We start from the raw sequence: 18,645 nt of genomic DNA, 5'->3' as shown, positions 1-18,645 counted from the left end.
TAACACCCCTGAAACCTATGTTTTTTTCTGTGAATATATATATATCTACATCACAAAACACATATGGTTTGCTACACATAGGGTATCATCAACACGTGCAGCAAACTGGCACTGTGCTGCAATGCCTAGAGGGGAACAGAAGATTGAGGGACAGGTGACGCAGGTACACGAAGGTGGTGGAAACCAAAACAAATGTAGAGGATACAAATAGAGATCCTACAGAAAGGAAACTGGAGATTGTGGGAGCACGAATAGGGCAGATCTGAGTTATGGGAGCACAATTAGGGCAGATCTAAGATAGTTATCTCATACTGGGCACAGGGGACATCAGATGACGGGAAGTACAAGGGTGGGGGGGTACCAAAGAAAAAGACGAAACCGTGACACCACTAGGGCTGTAGAATTGTCTTCAAATGCAACCAATCATTACATATATAGCACATCATAGATAGGGATCATTAAGGTAGAGGGGCTTCAGAGTTAGAGATCAGTAACAAAAAAGGGTACTCCAGGGATAGGTACACCAGACATAGGGGTTACATCCCAGGGATAGCGGGCACTGACTGTACAGCTACTACCGACCGGGATAGCAGAGATCGAAGACACCAGAGATAGTAGATACAGGGCATAGGTCAGATAGGGATAGCATAGCAGAAGTAGATGGACACAGGAGAGAGGGTACATTGGTAGGGGAACACTTGAGATGGGGTAGTGTGATTAGGAGACAAAGCTAGTAGAAATTAGACAAGTGTAGATTGAGTAACACCAAAAATAAGGTGGCAAAGATGAGAGATGCCAGAGCTAGGAGACATCAGTGATAGGTGACTAAAGTAGGGGACAGCATAGACAAGACTGGGAGAGCAAATAAACTACATCAAAGACTGGGGCAATTGATACAGGATACCAGAGGGACGATGGTACCAGAGAAAACGTTCAGTTGAACCCAATGAGCACTACTCGAGTGACATGCATTTCAGGTAACGATCAAGCTTGTGAAATATCACAGAGATGATTAGTGGAACCCAAACCCTCTGTCCTGCTTGAAAGTCAAACTCAAGAACGTAAGGAACAATGCATTATTGTTAAATATGTATTTTAAAAAAAGAATCCTATCTCAGTGCACATAATATGAACAGTAACTATAATACAAACAAACTGAATAGTGGCTGTAACGTTTATCAGAAGTGTAAAGAGCAGAAAATATTCGAACTCATGGAATGTGTTGTTTTATATCAATAACAAAACAGGGGGCCCCTGAAGAGAAATGAGGGAGAGAACACCAGGGGAAGCAATCACAAATACAACAAAACAAAAACTCAGATCTCCATAACTAATGAAATGGGGTGTGACTCCTCATGATTTACAGAGATAGACAATTAAGGAGAGCCACAAACCTGCATAAAGACAAAAGGACTTAATTTAGTTTATTTTTATATCATTAATTTACACATAATAACAGAGGAGCAATCACTTCAGGCACAAAACAGGAGACTGATCTCATAACTAAATTGTATTGTATTGTAATTGCATTTGTATAGCGCTTACTACCCATGACAAGGCGTCGAATCGCTTTTTCGGCGAGTAGCACGCTACTCCGGGACCCATAGAGGATTAGTTTTGAATTAGTATAGTGAAACATGCAGGTACATTTTAAGTGGTGGATATGTTAGTCAGTTATTTGGATTCGGAAGGATAGCAGAAGGATAGAAGAGGAAAGAAGGTTTGTATTTATATAGCGCTCCTAACCACGGATGGGGTGTTTAATCGCTTTTTTTGGCGAGAAGCACGCTACTCCAGAAACCCATAAAGGATTAGTGGTGAATTAGTATGGTGAAATATGAAAGTAATTTGAGTGGTGGATATTAGTCAGTTATTTGGAGTGAGAAGGATAGCAGAGGGATAGAAGGGAAAGAAAGGTTTGCATTCATATAGCGCCTGACACCCCTGATGGGGTGTTGAAGCGCTTTTCTGGCGAGTAGCAGGCTACTCCGGAACCCATAAAGGATTAGTGTTGAAAATTAGTATAGTGAAATATGAAGTAATTTGAGTGGTGCATATATTAGTTAGTTATTTGGATTGAGAAGGGTTGGAGAGGGGTAAAAAAGGAAAAAAGGTTTGCATTTATGTAGCGCTTGTAACCCTAATGAGGTGTTGAAACGCTTTGTTGGCGAGTAGCACCCTACTCTGGAACCCATAAAGGATTAGTGGTGAATTAGTATAGTGGAATATGGAATTAGAGAAGTGAACATGTTAGTCTGGTATTTAGATTGAAAAGGATAGTGGAGGATTAGAAGAGTGAAGGATTTCTTTTTTTAGGTCATAGCAGTAGGAAGAGGCTTTTGGATGAGTAAAAAGGGTTTTTGGAGGGGAAGAGTCAGAGGGAAGAGTTTAGAAAGGGTTGTCTTGGGGGGAATGGTATAGTAAAAGAGGTGTCAGATGATGCAAGGAGGGGTAGAGTAGGAGAGAGTCAAGAAAGGGTTATTTTGGAGAACATAGTAGTGGTATGGGGTTTGGGATAAATGAGAGTGGGTGTAGAGGATATAATGATAGATGTATAGGGTGAGACATAGGGTAGTGAATTGGATAGAGTAGTTGAAACAAGTTTGAGATGAGTCAGAAAGTGGGGCTAGAAGATATAATGAGAAAAGTATAGGCTGAGAAATAGGGTAGTGCATTGGAAATGCTAAATTAGAAGAAAGTGATAAATATATAGATCCATAAGTACATTGAAAGTATATAGATGCATAAAGGAGGTAAGTATCTGCAGATTAAAGATATTGATAGAGGTACAGGATGAGAAATAGGGTAGTGCATTGGATATGCTTTTTCAGGAGAAAAGTAGCAGACACACAGATCCAAGTACATGGAGGTACATAGATGCACAATGGAAGCAAGCACATGTAGACCAAAGATGATATTTTCTTCTTTTTTTTTCTTTTTATAACAACATAATTATTGTAAATGTTTATACAAAGCAATCATAAAGATGGGCACATATCTATAGTGAAAATTAATGCTTATATACAGAGAGACAAATAAATAGGGTGGGTATTAATGAATGGGAAAATAGGCAGCATTCCTGGCCCTGGTCTCGAACAGGCACTCACCCTTGTCTTCGACGCCCGGGCTGAGACACCCTAAGCCTTGGTCGTTTATAGCCCTAGTAGTCAGGTGACCCCTTCAGCCAATGGGAACCCTAGCCCTAACACTATCCAATCACAACACTAGCCCTAAAATCTTGAACCAATAGGAGACCAGGACCTTACAGCCAATCTTAGCCCTAGTCCAAGCACCCAATCAGTTTAAAAAACCCTGATCTCTACTTCCAATAAAGGCCTTAGCCCTACCAGTAGTCTCAACCCTAGTCCAAGCAACCAATGGCACAGGAAGCCCTAGTCCCTACTTCCAATAGAAAGCCTAACCCTACTCCTAGTCCCACACATAGTCCAGCAACCAATCACTCCAGAAGCCCTAATCACTACTTCCAATTAAAGGCCTAACCCTAGCCCTAGTCCCACCCTATCCCCAATAACACAGAAAGCCCTAGTCCCTACTTCCAATAGAAATCCTAACCCTAGTCCTAGTCCCAACCCTACATTGATTGAATCACAGACCCAGAAACCAATTAGAACCCTCAAATACCCAACCAATGAGGACACTAACCCTAATCCAATAGAAACATCAGATACAACCACCAATCGGTGTACACATGTACCAAACAATATCAGACTATATAAGGCCCCAGCTACCTCAGATAAGGTTTTCTGGCCAGCGAGTTGGAAGCTGCTCCTCTATTCAGAAATCTCCTAGGAGACAGACAGGCTCAATCCACACTTTGGACTTCGGCAGGTAAGGCCCAAACAAACTTGTCCTCTAACAACACTATTTGTATAAAACTTTACTCCCTCACCTGGCCAAAAAACGAAGTGCACAGTCCCTATTAAACACAGTTTAAACAGCTTACAGCAGATTACTGCTGCCTCAGGGGGAAGGGGGGCTGGTTTCACTGACTTGTTAACACAAAATGGTCGCTGGGGGTGCACTGCTTAACATACAGGTCTTAGCACAGAGCAAAGGAGACATTTGGAGGGAAAAACTGAGTCACAGGGAATGAGAGGGAAAAACTACAGAGTTTGGACTGCAAATCACACAATTCAACAGGTTAAATGGAAGAAGTCACAGGCAGGGAAAACCACAAGTTTAAACACAAAAACATGGGATAAATTATGCAATCACTGGCAGGTTAAAACTACAATTTTAAACTGTAACAACCACAGGCAAAGACAGTTAAAGAATTTTAAAAAGAAAAAAATAAGATGATGCAATCACAGGTAGGGAAAATCGTTTTAAAAACTTTTTTAGGAAAGAGACAGCACTAGTCTGCCTCCTTACCACTTCCTGGACTCTGCTCACTGCAGTCTGGGGCACAGGTAGGCTGCAACTCACAAGATGGAGGAGAATGATTTGGGGTGCATCCAGCAAAGCCTTAAGGGGCCTGGGCAGGTGTGAGAGGAGGGCTCAGATTTGCTTGGAGCTGGGGAAAACCAATAGCAGTCCTTGGTCTGCTGGCCTGGGGTGGGGCTGGGACTGGGGAGCTGCTCTATTCAGAGATCTCCTATGAGACAGACAGGCTCAATCCACACTTTGGAATGGCCCTAACAAACTTGTCCTCTAACAACACTATTTGTATAAAACTTTACTCCCTCTCCTGGCCAAAAAACAAAGTGCACAGTCCCTATTAAACACAGTTTAAACAGCTTACAGCTGTCTTAGGGAGAAGGGGGTGGCTGGTTTCACTAAATGAATCAACAATTCAATTATATGACATCATTGATATACCTTAATATCAAGAAAACAACCACCCAAACATCAATCAGTTTATAAACACATACACATCAATCATTACCCCTACTCTCTCGTACTCAAAATACTAAAAAGTGAAATTTAAGATATAGGAAAATATTCTTTTTTTTTTTATTTTATCCTAGTTGGTTGTCCAATAATACAATATTTCTAAAAGGTTAAAGTAGATACTTTTTTCAAAAGTAGAAGACATAATGAACTGGAATACATCTATTTGATCATGTAACAATATTTATTTTTCTCTGGTACATCATAGAACATAGAAAATAGCGCTGGTGTGTGTTTCGGTGACACACAAGGGATACGGTGACACTTTTCTCAGGGCGACAAGGGACAACCGCCCAGATAAAAAACAAGGAGGCGCCGGGTGGCAGTCTTGTAGCAGGCTATAAATCAAAATAAGCCTCCAATTAGGAAACAAGATACAATCGTCTATATATAGGGAATATAGGCAACCACCATGAAGACCTATGTGTATTCTGTTAAAGAGGCAAAAACACCCTAAGAATGAGAGAAATATTGTGACAGCATAAATCCATGGAATCCCATACAGTTACAGATAGCAAACAGAAAAAACAGGTCAATAAGTCCTAGATTTAAAATAGGACCATCAGAAACTAGATAAATGCCTTGGGTTAAGTGTGATGTCGAAATGAGATGTAAAGGTAGGGCAAAAGATATGGAAAAAATTGATGATGTATACCACAAGAGAGCGATATCCTCTGGAGGGACCAACAGACAAAATTCAGCAAATCATATGTCTGTGTCAAAGGTAACGTTTTCTCAGGGCTTGCACGATGATAGAAGGGTCCACCTCCAGGCAGCTCCAAGTCTGATTGTTGTTATGACACAGATCATTAGAGTGCCCAGGTGGGGGAAAGGGTGTTGGGGTAGGAACAGCAGGGAAGGAGATCTGCAAGAGAAAAGTATAATGTTTAACAGACTGACTTTCCGTGTAACTAATTGTCAAAAGTAAACTAAAGCACTAGCATAGTCACCTGTGTTTTCCCAGTAGTGGAGCCAGGACTAAGTGGAGATTGAAAGCACTACAACAATAAATATACAAAAATTAGTGATTCTTCATTCCCTTGTCATATACTACTCTTCTCAGTATGTGATAGAATGAAGCTATTGATACCCACCAACAGTCTTACTCTCTTTTGACTTATATGAACTTGTTCCTTATAACGATGTAATGAGAGTCTTCACGGGTCCTGCCTTGCAACTTTTTACACATGAACTGGCAATCATGAATGTTTTTTTTTTCTTTTTTCCTTTTTATACAGAGTCTGACAATTCCAGTACTTCACAGGTTACTGATTCTTCAAAGTAATCAGGATTTCCAAAAATTATGTTCAACCTACTCAAGGGTTAAAGTTCTGATCAATGAACAATGCCTCCACGATCCAAACTGTGATGCATATATTCGTTACCAAAAATTATCCATGAACTATTTATAGACCTCGACTCAACAGAAGTCCCCAAGAAATAGAAAGGAATGCTCTTACCGCGATTCTGTTGAGCATCTGACCTTTCTACTGACACGCAGTCTCTGTTCCGTTGCCTGTGAATGCCTCGAACAGCTGAGATGTTACCGCTAAACCGCCAAGGTGATTTCAGAGCAGGAGGCTCTGTCCACGGGAACAAACGAAGAGAATAACGAGCGCAACTGGAAGGGGGCGGTCCTTTTTTATAGCAGGGACCCGCCCAAGATGGAGTTCACGTTGCCACACGTCGTGAAAAGGGGGCGTGGCCTGATACGAGTGCCGGCAACATTGTGGGCCATAGTTTGTGATACAAGTGCCGGTGCTATTCGTGGAGCAAGAAAGGAATGTTAAAACAAAAGGCAGTTTAAATAAAACATAAAAACATGCAAGTTCAGTAATCATATCGTTACAAAAGCACCGTTCGTTTGCAATGTCCATGGAAGGTTTATGCAATTAGCATGTCTTGGATCTCTGGCGATACCGAGTACAGCGCCACCAATAGCGTGCCACAGGGAAGGGGCAGTGTATTTTGCTACAGAGCAAACGTGCAGGAGATTGTGAGAAGGTGCCCCTAGAGCCGCAGCCCATAGCCATGACAGTATGGGGCACGCCGCTGCATCCCCAGTGAATGTCCAGACACTACAAAGCATAAAATAAACAAAGGATAATGACAGAAGAAAGGCATTGCAATCAAGTCAACAGCCAATCAGACATCGGGCAGATTTCTAAACATAAATACAGTTTGTAGGTAATCGGTTACTTACCCTTAGGGAGAATAATATCCAAGGGAAAAAGCCAAAAGAATGCATTCAAGGACCAAGTAGAAGGTTACTTTTAAGAGAGTTGGTTCCAGCGGTAGTACAAGCGAAGGGCCTCCAGTCCCTAGCTAATAAATTGAGCTTTGGAAAGATCAAAATCAAAACTATTGTTTATAAGAATAGAATGCAATGAACTAGAACTACACAGATAAAATAATACAATGATGGTGACCCATCAATGAAGAGGACCTCTATAGAGAGAACCACAGGGTAAGTTTAGCACGAGAACTGCCCCCCAAACGCCAACGCGGGGTTTCTCGGGCCAATGTCTAAATACTACAAAATCAATTCTAAAGAGAGTTTATTCGCATATGTGGTGTAAATACTTGTGCAAAGTCAGTAGATATATGTATTACCTACTGGTGGTCACCAGTAGGTAGCTATAGTTAGGACCAAGTTTCCATAGGAAGAGCATTTTTTGTTTTGCTGATAACTTTGGCGTCGTTTGATGAATCTTCATGAACTTTTCCAAACTAATTATTTGTTCATATCAACTCCTATGTTGAAAGTTTGGGGGTGATTCGTCAAGGGGGGGGACGGAGAAAAAAGGGGGGCCCTAAACGTGTTTTCTCCATGCAATTTCCATAGGAAACTTTAGGCAAGGCTACAGGTCGAACGGGTGAACGGAATTACCCCAAATTTGGCAGGGAGAAGGGTCTTGGTCTAGAAAGCACGCTTTTGTTTATTTGGTGTGAATATGTTCAGGAGTTTTGGAGAAATATCGAAATTTACAGATATCGATATTTGGGAATTCTGCCATCTGATTGGCAGAGGCGTTACGAGCACGAGCTTGCTGGTTATTGGCTGCGAACCGTTGCAACTAGGAAGTGTTGGCAGCCATTTTGTGATTCCATTAAAGTGAGTAAGGGGAAAAAAGGGTGAAAAAAGTAGGAAAGAGGAGGCTAGGAGCGCTGTGAGCTCTGTGAGATGGTTAGGGTGTGCTATACAGGGAGTGCGAAGCGAAGTATTCATCCTTACCAGTATGAAAGTGTTGTTTTGCCCAGAGTGAGATGGTGCTGAGGTGAGGTGCCGGTACACTCGGGATGAAACTGTGAGCTTATTGCTGTAAAATGATGTGCTCTGGGCGCTGTGGCATACTGTTAGTATGCGTTTAGACTATAGCGCTGTGAGCTCTGTGGGGTGGTTACAGTGTGCTATACAGGGAGTGTGAAGCGAAGTATTCACCCCTACCGGTGTGAAAGTGCTGTTTTGCCCAGAGTGAGATGGTGCTGAGGTGAGGTGCCGGTACACTCGGGGATGAAACCGTGAGCTGATTGCTGTAAACTGATGTGCTCTGGGTGATGTAGCATACTGGCCGCGGTAGCATAGCTGTGCAAGTGGTGTTAGTATGGGTTTAGACTATAGCGGGAGTGGGAAGCAAACTACTCACCCCTACCGGTCTGAAGACTCAAATGGAGTGTTTTAGCAAGCAGGAATAAAGAAATAATCGGGAAGAATATAATGCAGAATGTTGCAATGACACAGAAGACAAATGGTGAAATCAGGTGTGTTTAAGAAAGTGGCTATGTGTAATAAAGCGATGGAGTCTGCAAGTTATATAAAAAGTGTCTTTATTTAAGTGCCTTAAATGGACCCACTGGTGCAAGAGCTAAGGCATCCAGCTGTGGCAAACTCCAACCGCGTCTGCTGTATTCAAACCTAAGCGCCTGCATCAGTCAATTTCACATTACATGTTGCAGTTCCATGTGACATAAACAATACCTATTACACGTGAATGACTGTCAATTGTATAATATAAATAAAGGTAGGATATGATTACCACACTGTGCCAACCAGTTCCTAAACAATGCCGTGTTTTTTTATCTTGATCGCCAGCTCGTGAGCAGAGGCTGAGGATGAGCTAATTTGTGTGAAAGGGCTTCGTGGATAACAGGCAGACAGAGAGACGTGTGCACAAAGAATAGACATACATCACCCATCCCTGGTTAGTCTGGAGAGGTAAGGGGCAATAATGAAAACAGAGTTCAAATGCCTAAGCATACTTAGAAAGTTATTATATGAAAATAGTTCAATTGAAGTGTATTAAAAAAATGTATAGGAAAAAGTCAAAAAAGTCAAAAAAGTTGGAAAAAATCAATCCAAGAATAGAATGAATTTCTTACAAGTCTTGGAGATTGCAGTCCGGAGGTTCTTCAGCGGCTTGAAATGCGTAATGTTCCAAGAGGCGATTGTTGCCATCGTGTGAGAAAAGCGAAGCGATCCAATTCATATCCTCGAAGGGACAGTAATGTTCCTCGAATGTTGGAGCGGCAATTTGAATTGGCAGGCAATCTAGGATGTTGTCAAAGGTCGCATGTTGCAGGAGATCTTTTGCGGATGCGCAGCAATCCCATTCCGCCAGGATACCTTTTTGCGTTGCATCTGCCATTGCTCCACTGCTTGAAGAATCAAGTTCATGGTTTTCAAGATACTCCATTACCTGCTGGATATTGGGAGCGTTTGTTGGGATGTTGGCAAGGCATAGATCCATTCGCCAGTCGAATGGGCAAGTTTTTCAATAAAAAGATGGTTGCACGCAGATTGCATATGTGTAAATAAATGTCATGTTGTAGCTGGCTCCGATGATAGATAGAGGCAGGCAGCAGAAAAGTTGTTCCGTTTTTTCATGGTATTGATGTAGCTTTGTGTAGAGGCGTATTCTGTCGGAACATGATTGTTACTACAGGGAGCGCAGCCATTTTTTACAAGCAAAAATAGTAGTAGGATGGCCACAAACAGAGCGAGAATTATAGGCACTGTTCCTGTTATTCCAGAGATGAACGAATGAATGAAGTCTGGTATTATACCAAAAACAGTTTGAAAGCCTGTGACAAGGCCAGAGGAGACAGTGTTAAAGTGTGCCAGATCTTAAATGTCAGATGTGATGAAAATTGTGTAACAATTCACAAAGTGTAATGGGAGGTTCGTATTTAAAAGGCAGTGTGTTTTGCTTGAAGTTCGTGCTATCTGCAGTCAATAAATTACTTTTGGAGAAGTGAGGGACACTTCTGTTTGAAACAAAAGCGCTTTCAGTTTGCTCAGTTTAATAAAATCTGTTTTCAAAGTAGGTATTGAAGGCCAAGTTGAACTTTGGGAGTTACTTTGTGTGGGTGGGAATAGAGATTGCCACAGGAAGTTACCCGGTTTGAAACAGTAAGGGCATACGGTATGCCAGCTCACATTCCGTAGCAGTCCATGTTATTAAGAAGCAGATAACTGCCATTAGAAAGCTGTGTGAATGTTCGTCTGATTGTGGGAGTTGGCGTGCTTTTAAGAAAGCACGCAAGATTGGGGGCTGTAAGCTTAGAAGCATCATGCAGTTGGACATTCTTGTAATGAATGACTGCCATTGTGGTCGCACTTTTCACCTGTGAGAAAAACTTCTGTATCCTCTTTAAGACAGCGATATGTAAATGGGAGAAACCACTGCTCGTAAATAGACGCGCTACCTTATATAATCACATACAACATGACAAACAACATGTACACCTAACAGACACAACAACACTATGTACTGTGGGAACCGTGGCTAACCATGTACACAAACCAAACATGGCATAGCACCTCTTTCACACAATGCAGAATGCGGGGAGAGATGGGAGCAAAGTATGTGCGAAGGTGGCTAGTGATTCTCGATTATAAAAGTATACAATGCAAAGTGTTGAGGGGATGTGCCGCACAGACTTGAGTATGCAGAGCACATACATGTACATGTCAACATACACTGATGGTCTATTGAGTGAAGTGGACAGTGGACGCAACCATGATAGTACAGTCATTAGGGAAGATTATGAAAACATAGCGTGTACGTGCCCCCCCCCCCAATCTTTAGCATAGTGGGCTGGCTCGGCGTACGCAAGACTAGCGTAGGGGTTTGAATTAAAGGCACGTTTCTTTGGGTGTGGTTCTCTTTCGGAATGGCGAACATGTCTGCCAGGTCTGAACAGCTTACACCGCCACAAGGCTGACGCCGTGAGCGAAGATGGCTGCGTGAATAATTCTCTCAGCCTGCTGGTAACCAGAAACCGTCATGGCCGCTGCGATGCACATATGCTCCACAGTTCGCCTTTCCACACCGCTGTATGTGAAAGAGGGCCCACCACGTGCCGGCGGAAGCTTTTGGGCCGAGGTCTGCGAGCTGGAAGGCTCCTGAGATCAACGCTGTCTACCGTGACCCAGGCAGACAGCACCCAGCCTGAGGCCCAGCACCGTGGAGTGCTATGTATACTACTAACACAGTAGTCCAACAGGTACCAACAGTGGAACGGTATCTTGATCCCACAATGGATGATGATAGAACTGCATCTGAGAGTGGAGATGAAGGTACTTCCTTTGACCAGGTGCAACCAACTCTAGGTCCCAACAGTGGAACGGTGTCTTGATCCCACAATGGACGATGTCCCATATTACCTGCTGCTTGGTTTTCACAGAACTCCCTCCGTTGAGGTGCATCACACCCTGTGCTTCCGTAGCTAACTGCTGCACATGATTATTGGGCTTGGCTGACTGCAGTTGGTGGAGTACACCGCGGTACAGCAGGTCCGATCAGTGAAACGGGGTCTTGATTCTGTGATTGAGGATGTCAGAAGTTAAAGTCTGTGATGATTTGTGTTTACCCCCTCCGATCAGGTGCAACCAACTCCGTGCTTTCGAATCCAACGGCACGGTGCTGTGAGGCGTTAATGACCACTGCCTATGGCCTACACTGCGGTCAGCAGGGCTCACAATTCAGATCGAGTGGTTATTGTTTAATTACAGAATCCAGTAGGCAACTAACTACAACGTCTATTGAAATATACACAATATCCTTTTAGTATACTTGCTTGAAGAAGTTTTTTTAGATGAGTTACAGGTTTAGTACAATGACCAAATTCTTCTTGGTAGTGGAAAAGAACACTGAATAACAGTCTACACTGTGGACAGCAGAGATCGCAATTCAAATTGTTTCGATATATTTATTGCAGAGTCTTTTGTAATTTATGTTGTTGTATTTTCTGAAGAGGAAGTGAGAAAAAGTATTCATGGATGACTGTGCTGACTACTGCCTTCAATTTACACTGCAGACAGCAGTGTTCACAATTCAGATCGAGTCGCTATTGTAGATGACGCAGTCCTGTAGGCAAAAGACATTGCTCCAGTGTGCTCTGTCCGCACTACGCATATGCATCATCGCAGGGTCCGCACACGCTTTTTGTTGCTTTGCGTACCGCAAACAGGACAGCTCAAGTCATTGCCACGTGGCTGTGGGCCCTTGCTGACCACTCTCTGGCCTACACTGCAGACACCAGTGTTTACAATTCAGATCGAGTCGCTATTGCAGATGATGCAGTCCTGTAGGCAACAGACATTGCTCCTAGTACGGCCCGCTCGCAGCAGGGAACATCGTTGGCTGTGCACATGCTGAATGCTTTTGATGTGGCTATCTGAGTGCACTAGAGCTGATGGACCCTTTATGATACAATCTTGTTGTGTATTATTTCATATCTACTGCCTGTATCTCAGTATACCACAAGTTATGCTTCTTTTACGATAGAATATTTTGTGTATTATTTCACATCTAGTGTCCCTACCTTACTACAGCACAAACTATTGACCCTTTTATTATTGAATCTCTGTGTGTGTGATCCAATGATTACTGTTGTAGTTGATGCTAGCTGCAACCTTTCCCTGAGGGCTGGTTTACACTCACCCCACACGCATCCAGCACAGATGTGACTGGATATGTGACCCCAGTAATAAAGAGGAGTAGAGCGCACGTGCCCGTACCCACTTCCACTATCTATCTGTGTACATGTGTTCATTATCTATGCATGATGCTACCCCTGGGCCGTACCACATTACCTTGTGCTGTGGACAGCGTATTCAACCATGTTACCTCTGGCAGTGGGGAAAACTTCGGGTATGTAACTTTTAGGTGCATGGCTATCACAGGTGGAAGGCTACTTTACAGAGCATGAATATTGATGAAGATGATGGTTGCATGTTGTGTGTAGAGTCAGATATGTGAACATAGCAAAAAGTTTTCAAAAAAGCTCTCTAACCAGAAGAGGAGTCTCTCATCAAACAATGTAGAGAGAATGACTAAAATGGGTGGGATTTTCCAACTGTTACAATGGGAAATGTTATGAACCAATCAAATGCTTTTCTTTAAGGTCACATGGCAATCGCGCACCGATTTACCATAATATAAGTTTCTTACAGTTAGAAATATATAAATGTTTAAAATATTTTAGATTATCGCTTGTTCTCATATACACCTTAAACTTCTTTAGATATAGATTTGAGCCCCAAAAAATGAGGGAATGGCATACCCGGTGCAACACCATCCGTCTATGACGTAACACAGGGCCTGGCAGCATGCACTCGTCGTATACGCAACGCGCAGCGGGCGCGACCCCATACCTACATGACATAACGCGCGGCTTGATACTGCGCACCCGGCTCATACCAAAGTAGCAGCTGGCGCGACCTCATACGTATATGATGTTACGCTGGACGCGGTGCAACAAACCCATCGGATACGAAATGTGTATAATTTACGAGTTTAGCAATATGGCGGATAGGATTCGCGTGCTGATGGAGCTTGGTACACTACCGGTACGGGACTCCAGTTTTCTCCCCCCCCCCCAAAAAAATGATATACATATTTTTTTTTAAGATATAAAACATTACATAATTTTTAAAATTAATTTAAAAAAAGGATAATAGAGTTCCAAAATATATTTTAAAAAATTTGAAAAAATATAGGTTTTATAAATAATAAAATATGAAATTAATATTTAAAAAACCTTCGAAATTCACTGAAAAAACCATAGGTTTTACAGACGTTATAGTTAGGAATTAGCATTTAAAAAACCTTTGAAATTCACTAAAAAACCATAGGTTTCAGGGACGTTATAGTTAGTTGGACATTTGACTCATATAAAACCAGAGAAATTCGCCTGTTATAGTTAGTTGAGCTAACTATAACTTGCGCGCCCGCAATGCACTGGTGATGACGTCACATATTACATCACTCATGATATATCAATCCCACCCTCATATCTTTGACTTACTAAGCTAAATGCAGCCCCAAAAGAAAAGGCTAATTTGAGTTTCAGACATGGTTCTCAGACTCACATCTGCTACGAACAATGAAAGTACTGTTCTATATGTTAGCATAGTCTGCTATTCTCGTCTCCACTGTAAGGTGGGATGATAAGCACAGCAAGTGAATGCAAAGTGCACCTCCCATTAGCTTTCAGCAGAAGTAGGTGAAGCAGCTCAGTAAGGCCTGTCTTTTCTCAGTCATCTGGCACAAAGTTCCTCTGTAGCCCTTCACACGCTGCTCCTGATTCATATAACATTATATGATTGTTCTTGAATCTTTCAGAATGAACAATTAGTAGAAACAGGCCTGAAGCTCTTTTGCCATTTTCATTCAATTAAACCGTGTTCTTTTAATTATTCTAATAAACACAAAATGAAATTATCAGCTTTCATGAAACTTTTTTCACCGCTCGATAGCAATTATTTTAGAACACAGCATGAAGCTCATATTAAATACTGTTAATATATATTCGAGCAGGCTTGATTATCACGTTACAAAGAAATGACATTAAACAAGCATGCATTCTATATTTGTACCTAAACGATTAGCATATGTAACCTAAAAAAGGACTACCAGGAAGAAAAAAAACATGATAGTTTTAACATGGTCACCATGGATGGATATACCACACATCCGGTACACCAGGAGAACTCTTGGAGAAAGCTAGAGAGACACGCCTATGATAGGGGCCTATAGATGATGGATCTGTGAGATACAGGGACATAATAGATAGAGGATCACAGCTGTGGAACAGTAGAGGCAAGTGATATTCATCTAGAGACACTAGAAATAGAGTGGCAGTAATAGGGGATAGTAGAGACGAGGGGAAGAAGTGGAGACAGAACACCATAGTCATAGACAAGAGATAAAGACATCAGAGCTGGGTGGAAAAAAGTCAGAACTCGAAAAATATGTATACTTTGTTCACTACAACGTTGTTATAACTCTATAACTTTGCAGAGATAATCTAGTCAGCCTAAAAGAAATGTTTTTAAAAAAATCCACAATTATACTTTTGTGTTTCCTTTTTCAACTCTAACCACAAACAAAGGAGGGAATGAAAAGGTGCTGTAAGCTGTGGACTCAGACTGTTAGGGTAGGCATTGATTGTGTGAGAGAGCTGCTTTGACAACTGTTTGACTACAAGCGCTCCTCCCCTCCCGTGAAAAAGCTCAAAGGGCTGTAGTTGGGCTCCAAAAATATTAATTTACGGTATTTACCAATTAGGTATTGTATGAGTGCATGATTCATAAAATCCACACAAGCTTCTGACATTGATCAGGCAGACCACATTGATTTCTTGTAGAGTGGTGTAGAGATCAACCACTTTGGTCCTGAAGATAAGCCTAGGGGAAGGCTGCGAAACATGTAGACCAGGGAGGTAGCAGCCCATTATAGTATATCGCCTCCTCTCCCCCTTTTTACTAATACCAGCTATAGGGAATATTAAAATTTAGCTTCCACACAGCCAGGTATTTTTTAATTCGCTACATATTTTCAGACACTTCCACTCTCACACCAACACAGCATCACCTCACTAATAAGTGCTCCCACGTCTTCGTTAGGTCGTAGCACGCCCGTCCCGCAGCATGATGGGAAGAACTCGATGATGAAGCATGCCACCAAGGGACCTTTTGGTGGAAGGTGTTATTTTAACAAAACATTCTGTTTTCATAAACATCCTTAGGAAAACCTACAGTCTTCTAAACACTCACTTTAGAACCAATCTTAGAAGGATGGCATTTTTCTACAAGTTTAGTGTGGATTGTTTCGTCCTTTTTAAACACATCAGACTCTGGGTCTAGTCAAGGTGCAATGATGAATGAATAAAGGACATAAAAAATTCTAGAGCCGAGCAACAAAGGACAAATTAAAAATGTTACACACCATAAAATACTAAGAACGCACATGCATTTACTGAAGTTACCAGAAACAAAACAAAGTACTATTTTTTGGGAACAATCTGGCTGCTTCCAGTTGTAAAACAATTACATGCCCAGGATAGGAATTATTTTTTTAGGTCGAGCCTTGGCAGTGCATGTGCTGCTCCGGGAAGGCATGCTGTATTCAGGTAGGGACTTGAAGCTCAGCCCATGTTCCACCCATCTTTTCAATTGGCTTCTGCTACTGTCCTATCTAAATCCTTGCTTTTCATTCATGAATAGGCTTAATAGTCCCTCCTTGTCTGCATTTGCAACCTCCCATAAGGACTGGACTTTTTACTTGTGTTGTTACACGGTCCGTAACCACATCTGAAAGCGCTTACCTGGCTACCTTTTGAAGCAAGAATCCAACTAAAGATGGCATGTATAACACACACACAGATACTCTACAAAACGCCACTATAACGTGCCCAAAAAATCACATCATCAGGAGGCAGCCGATTCTCTCAGAGCTATGGAGACCTCTTACTGAAACCTGCCCTCTTTCGAAAGAAGAGGACTTATGACAGCGCATTCTCTGGCGTTGCACCAAGAATCTGGAACTCACTCCCCCAAGCATTAGAAGGATCCCCTCCACATCAGTTTTCAAAAAAGTTCTAAGACTTTTCTTATGAGCAAATTCCTTCCATAAATATCAGAAGACCAGGCACTGTTAGGGTACTTTCTAGATCACGGACGATGTTAACAAAAATCGATCTCTAGTAATCATTAGGACATGTATGTATGTTGTAGTAAGCACAAATGTCTCATTCTGCCAAACTTATTATTTACACTTGTTACTGTTGCTTAAAGGTTTGTGTCAAACCTGCCATCTAAAGTTCTAGGCTATGGCATCGTGAAGCTCTCTGATACCCTAATTGGGTCATATCCGCGCTGTATAAAAGACAAAATAAAATAAATTAAATAACATTTTCTTTAATGCCTAATCTAGCAGGCACGACAGGCTCTCCTTAATCCACCCTGTTTCCTGACCACTCAGCACCTAATCATGGACTCTGCGCTTTATTTGAAAAATGCTCCCTGCAGAGCGCGGCACCTTTGCACGCGCTATGCTGTTTAACAAATACTTTATTATTTTTTTGAAGGGCCCTATGCAGCGCTTTCACTTTAATATCAGCCACGCACCTTTCTTTACATAAGCCACGTCTAAAGAAAGGGGCGTGGTCGACATTAAAGTGAAAGAGCGGCATGGGGCACTTTAACAAAAAAAAAACATTTGTTTGTCAACTTCTAGGGGTAATTCACTAACAGGAACGCACTTGAGTTGCATCACCCCACAGCAAACAAGCAGAGGACGTAGTCTTTGGACCTGGCAGTGGAGGTCGTTGTACCAAACCTACATGCTAGCTTTGATCTCTGCTCTATGGTTGTGTGCTTCTGTAGCCCTCCCCTCACCCCAGTTTTCCCCAACTCAAACACGAATGCTGCATGAAAATAAATGAAATAAATACCAGCATTTGTAAAGCACAAAGCTACCTCTGGAGAGGTGTCCCGGCGCTGGGGGTCATCGGGAAGATTAAGCGAGCTATTGCCCAGAGTCACATGGTGCTGGGCTAACCTGCCGCCGGCACCAGGGATTGAACCATGAACCCCGTGGTCCAGAGTCAGGCACCCTGGCTGCTGCGCCACACTTCTTCCACGTGACATCATTGAATAGACAAAAAGGGGAGGTCGGAGAATGGGGTCAGTGTGCCTGCTTTGTCCTCATATGGCAGTGCGTTCACCTTAAGACCTTTCATTCACCATCCCTAAAATGCTTGTCTCCATTCGCACCAGTAAAAGGACTGCCACCATCTGATTTTACCCTGTTTTTCGAGTTGACCTACACACTGCAATATGGCCAGGTATCGCCGAACTCCGGCCTTTCCCAAATGGAGTGACCAGGAACCACCCACCTGCCCTCCATCATCCCCTACTGAGACAGACAGCACAAAACATCACTTTGAACTTTTTGAGTTGGGGACGTAAGCTCCCGGCCATATTTATTATGACAAAAATATAATCACAAAAACATTAAAATTTGCACTCAATATAATTTTACAAAATTATACGCAGAAACACCATAAAGCAGATACATGGTTATTTACAATTTTGATTTGATGGCTCACCTTAACATAGACTCTAATACATAGCCATTCCTAACCATATCTAACATTGTCCCTGCGTATCCAGTGTTGAGCCTACGAGTGAGATCATGACTGGTCAACCTGTGAGGGCCCCTCCCTAAGGGGAAGAGGCCAACAAAATAACTTGGTCTGGTCTCCTGCGGGGGGACCAGCAGCGTCCGGATGTCAGAGCGGTGAGCGGCAAAGAGATCGCTCCGTTCCCCCTTTATCGGCGGTATCCAGTACAAACCAGTTCAGTGGTGACCCAGAAGTGTTCAATTACTTCCGGGACACGGCCTGCCCAAGAACACAATGGACTGGGCCAGCAAAACCACCATT

This window comes from Triturus cristatus, chromosome 1_1 (genome assembly GCF_964204655.1).
Source record: "Triturus cristatus chromosome 1_1, aTriCri1.1, whole genome shotgun sequence".
NCBI classification, from domain to species: Eukaryota; Metazoa; Chordata; class Amphibia; order Caudata; family Salamandridae; genus Triturus; species Triturus cristatus.
Note: the sequence above shows the minus strand (reverse complement) of the source record.